The sequence below is a fragment of the Tupaia chinensis genome, unplaced genomic scaffold, assembly GCF_000334495.1.
Source record: "Tupaia chinensis unplaced genomic scaffold, TupChi_1.0 Scaffold000248_1, whole genome shotgun sequence".
NCBI classification, from domain to species: domain Eukaryota; kingdom Metazoa; phylum Chordata; class Mammalia; order Scandentia; family Tupaiidae; genus Tupaia; species Tupaia belangeri.
In genome coordinates, this window is record NW_006159726.1 from 4672542 (window position 1) to 4678120 (window position 5579).

Sequence of the window (5579 nt, forward strand, 5' to 3'; positions counted from 1 at the left end):
ACCTGGTGGCTTGCTTTCTCACTTTCTCTCTCTCTGTTTCTCTCTGGTCAAATTAAAATAAATAAAATAAATAAAGTTAAAATAAAGTAATTTGTTTAAAAAAATGTAAAGATAGAAAGAAGATTTTTTTAAAGAATTTTTTTATCTAACTTTATTTATTATTATTATCATTGTTATTTTCCAGTTTAAGATCTTTAAAAAAAAAAAAAAAACTAAATAAGTAAAATGAAATAAATTTAAATTAAAATTAAATTAAAAAAAAAAGAAATCTGGGCTTTTCTGAGGGCAACAGGGAGCCATTGGAATAGTGATTCCTACCAGGTGCGGCCGCAAAGGCATATGGGGAGTGTTTGGGGTTTTCTCCTTTATTCATAGTAGAGGGTGTGCATGTACATGTGAGAGAGAGATGAGCACCCTCCATGGGATCTGCTCATCGTACCAGCTCCTTCCTCCAGCCTAGTGGATCCTGGGCACTCGAGCACATGCCTGGCGTGTTTCAGGCTAACCGGGCCAGGGATTCGAACCATGGTGACCACGTGAGATCTGGCTTCTCTGAAGCAGCGTATTTCCTCTGCAGCATGGAGCTCCATCTTTTTCATTGTCTCACAGGGGATATCTGAAATTAGCCTTCAAATTTTGGACTGAGATCAGGTGTAAGTACATAAAACGAAACTTTAGACATTTTTTTTAGTGTGTTGTTTTGGTTTCTTACCAAAGAGCAATATTTGGAGAGAGAATTTATTTATTTTATTTATTTTTTAAAAATAATTACTTCACACTCTACATGGCAGGCCTAAAACTTAGAACCTTGTGGATAACGGTTGACGATGCGAGGGGTTCCATGAGGGTTCAGTCAGACCATCCCTTCTCTACTTTTGTGTTTCTGTGAAAATGCTGTAACCCCCAATCTTGTTTTGCAGTTATTCTCAATAGCAAAATGTTGGCAATAACCCAAATGTCCATCTATAATAGAATGGATCAAATACATTGTGGTATTCGTTATTTTATTATACAGCAAAACAAGCTCAAGAACAGACAAAATTAACATCTAGGGATCATATCTAGATAATAAAATCAAGGAAAATACAGTGATCGCCTCCAGGAAGATGGGGTTGAGATTAGGAAGGAATACATGGGCCCCTGGGATGCTGGCAAAATTCTGTTTCTAGATCTGGGAACCAGACGGGCCTTTGTGCTATAACTATTTATTAAAATATCTGATTATAGGACCAGCAGATGGCATAGTGGTTGCACCACTGGACTCCCACATGGCCAACCAGGTCCCGGACCTGGTGGCTTGAAACTTACACTGGGCATATGTGTGTGCATGCCCAAGATCCCAGGAGGAGAATGGAGGAGAAGGGATTGTGGTGTGGCCATCCCCCCTGGGGGGTGATTTCTCACTTTCCCTCTCACTGTCTGTCTTTCTCTTTCTCCAGCAACTAAAGAAAAAACCTCTATGAAAAAAAATCTGATTATGATATAAATCATCTGATCACGTGATATGTGCTTTTCTGTGTGCATGTGTTTTGCTGTGAGGTGCATGTACTCACCGGAGAGAGACAGAGAGAGGGAGAGTGAGAAATCATCCCTTAGGGGGATGGCCACACTGCATTCCCTTCTCCTCCAGTCTCCCCTTGGGATTCTGGGCATGCACACACATGTGCCTAGCATGACTGTCAAGTTGCCCTAGGTCCAAGACTTGAGCTGTGGTCAGCTGTGTGGGAATTTAAGCACCTTAACGACCATGTCACCTCCTGGCCCCTTTTCTGGTGTTGTTTTGTTTTGTTTTTGTTTTTGCCTTAGAGCACATGTACTCACAGGAGAGAGAGAGAGAGACAGTGAGAGGGAGAGTGAGAAAGAATCCCCAGGGGGGATGGCCACGCTGCAATCCCTTCTCCTCCATTCTCTTCTCAGGATCTTGGGCACGCACGCACATGCGCCTGGCGTGAGTTAAGCCACCAGGTCCAGGACTCAAACCACAGTCGGCCATGTGGGAGTCCAGACAATGTAACCACCACGCCATCAGCTGACCCCCTTTTTTTAAGCTGGCATTGTAGTGTTTATTTAAATAGGAGATCACCATGCCCAATCTGCCCTTTGGAAAAATCACTGTGACTTCTGGGCAGAGAATGGACTCAGGAGCAAGAAGGCCCAGGACAGGGGCACCAGTTCCAAGGCTGCTTCAGCACCTAAGGGGAAGGCAGCTTTGTTGGCCTCAACCAGGCAGCAGCAGGAGGTTAGGGAGAAGAGCGTGGATTAAAGTGGGGCTTGGGCAATGGAGTCAACTACACTTAGCGTTTTGGGGGTATTGATGACGGGACAGGGGCAACGCAGAGTCAAGAAGGCTTGGGTTGGCTCTAAGCACTGTTTTATACTAAAAATTCTTATTTTACTAACATCATCCTTCTCCTTTTTTTAAATTTGATAATGATTTATTTTTTATTTATTCATTCATTTACTTTTTAATTTGACCAGAGAGAGACAGAGGGTGAGAGTGACAAAGAGAGGAAGTGAGAAAGCAAGCTACCAGATTCAGGACTCGAACCCCAGTCAGCCATGTGGGAGTGTCCAGCGCCTTAACCACCACGCCACCCGCTGGTCCCCCTTCTCCTTTTTTCTAAGACAGAGGTTTTTGCTATAGGGTGCGTGTGCTCGCCATGAAGGTATGGCCAAAGTATGGCCACACTGCAGTCCTCTCTGCATTCTCCTCTTGGGATCTTGGGCACGCACACACACGTGCCCGGCATGAGTTTCAAGCTACTGGGTCCGGGACTCAAACAATGGTCAGCCATGTGGGAGTCTAGCACCTTAACCACCACACTACCTGTTGGTCCACTAATATCATCCTTCATTAGTGCCCTTTGAGGCCATATAGGGGCTGAAATTAGCAAGCCTTTTGCCTCTTTTTAAAAACTCTTCGACATTCCATCCTCCAGCTGGTAACCTCAGTCCCGGGCATTTTTCCTAAGGGAATAATTTCAAAAAGACTTACCCACCACCCAACTTCAACGACTACAAATTTATGCGCAGTCTTGTTTCCTCCATACCCTGACCCACTTCCTCTCTGATTATCTTTTGCTGAAATTAGCAAGCCTTTTGCCTCTTTTTAAAAACTCTTCGACATTCCATCCTCCAGCTGGTAACCTCAGTCCCGGGCATTTTTCCTAAGGGAATAATTTCAAAAAGACTTACCCACCACCCAACTTCAACGACTACAAATTTATGCGCAGTCTTGTTTCCTCCATACCCTGACCCACTTCCTCTCTGATTATCTTTTAAGAGGTTTTTGTTTTTGTTTTGTTTTGTTTTGTTTTTTGCTATAGGGCGAGTGTGCTTGCCAGACAGACAGAGAAAGACAGAGAGACAGAAAGCGAGAAATCACCCCCTGGGGGGATGGCCACACTGCAATCTCTTCTCCACTGTTCTCCTCTTGGGATCTTGGGTACGCACGCACATGCACCCAGCTTGAGTTTTAAGCCACCGGGTCCAGGACGCGAACCGCGGTCGACTATGGGAGTCCAGTGACATAGCCATTATGCTAACTGCTGGTTCCCCTCTCTGATTATCTTGAAGTGAATCTGACACATCACCTCACTTCCTTGGTAAATATGTATCCCTAAAAAGGAAGAAGTTCCCTCAAAAAAGGAATGACACTACTGTTAATACTTTTTTGAAAAAGTGTAATGCAGAGCGTTGAAGTGTTTCAATACTTAACAAGTATAATATCTGACTCTTAGGGAAAATTTAAAGTGGAGTGGTAGTAGTTCTCATTGAGCTATTGATTCTTGATTGGTTGTGACTGGCCTTTCACTAATGGGTTCACCCCTGTCACACTGCCACAACACAGTGTCACCACAACCAAATGTTCTCCACATCTCTGGAAGGACTCTGTGTGTGTGTGTGTGTGTGTGTGTGTGTGTGTGTAGGTGTGTGTGTGTGTGTTGCCTTTAACAGGAAAAATAAAACTATACAGTTAAAAGTTTTAAAATAAGTGGAACTAGCAGGTAGTATAGTGGTTAAGGTTCTGGACTCCCACATGGACGATCATGGTTCAAGTCCCGAACTTGGCAGCTTGAAATTCACTCCAGGCACATGTGTGTGCATACCCAAAATTCCGAGAGGAGACTGGAGGAGAAGGGATTGTGGTTGTGGCCATTCCCCCATGGGGCGATTTTTTCCTTTTTCTCTCTCTCTGTATCTCTCTGTCTCTCTGGCAAGCACATGCACCCTATAGCAAAAATCTTGCTAGAAATAAATAGATAAGTAAAATAAGATAGATCATAATACAATGGGGTCTTCAAAAAGTGCATAGAAAATGTGAATTATGAAAAAATGATGGATTTCTCATTTTCTTGCACCAAAATAAACTCATACTTTAATTACATTCTTTCACACTTTTTGAAATATCTTCACATTTGCTAAAGGATCATCCAAATAATTTTTCACACACTGGATAAGAAATGTAACAATATTTACAGATGATGAGTTTTACCTTCTCCCTCTAACTTATAGGTTTCTTTTCATCCCCTATTTGTAGTTTAGAAAAAATTTAAACCTGCCTGGGACCAGCAGTTAGCGTAATGGCTATGTCACTGGACTCCCACATAGTCGACTGCGGTTCGAGTACCGGACCTGGTGGCTTAAAACTCACTCCGGGTGCGTGTGCGTGTGTGCCCAAGATCCTGAGAGGAGAATGGAGCAGGGATTGTGGCATGGCCACCGCCCCTGGAGGGGGATTTCTCACTTTCTGTCTCTCTGTCTCTGTCTGTCTGTCTGGCGAGCGCACACGCCCTATAACAAAAACCTCTCAAAAAAAAAAGAAAAAAGAAAAATGTTAAACCTGCCTGAAAGTTAGGTAATAAACAGTCCAGAGGATACTCAGGTCAAGACGCACAGGGGTTTATTTTTCTTATCTGACGGGAGAGCTGAAGGAAAACAGTGTAGGCCGGGTACTGACTTCACCATGCGGTCTCACAAGCAGGCTCTCTCGGGTCACCATCCCACTGATCTCAGCACACTGGTTTTGTTCTCATGGTCGCAGACCGGTTCCCGCATCTCTGGGCATAACGCTCCCTGTCCTAGGAGAGAGAGAGAAAAAAAAAAGTAGAGCCAAAAGCCTGTCATGAGGCTTTGCTTGGGAAGGGTACACTCCAGGGACTTCCACCTGTGTCTCTGACCGAACCTGGGAGGCAAGTTTCCCATGAAGTAGCTTCAAGAGAAGTCGAGAGGCTGAGCATTCCCAGGGAGCACACTGCCACAGCCTGAACAAAACTGGGGTCTCGTTAGTGAGAAACAGTTATAAGCCGTTATCTGTCACACAACCGGGAGAGCAGCGACGCAGCAGGGCAGCTGTTTCCATGGTCTAGGATGAAGGCAGCATGGAAGGGAAGGAATAGTAGATATGAGCAACGTTCAGAAACAGTAAGGTAGCCTGGGACCAGCAGTTAGCGTAATGGCTATGTCGCTGGACTTCCATGTAGTCGACCGCGGTTCGCGTCCCGGACCCGGTGGCTTAAACTCATGCTGGGCGCATGTGTGTGCGTGCCCAAGATCCCGAGAGGAGGATGAAGGAGAAG

At 44.6% G+C, this 5579-nt stretch overlaps 1 long non-coding RNA gene across 1 annotated transcript in view; it reads right to left on the bottom strand.

Annotated features, from left to right (window-relative positions):
- Positions 1–4881: 4881 nt before the first annotated feature.
- LOC114007861 (uncharacterized) overlaps positions 4882–5579 on the bottom strand; it is a 17443-nt gene continuing 16745 nt past the window's right edge. The window contains exon 2 of the long non-coding RNA XR_003549446.1: positions 4882–5081. This is a non-coding gene — a long non-coding RNA (uncharacterized LOC114007861). The remainder of the gene's footprint in view (positions 5082–5579) is intronic.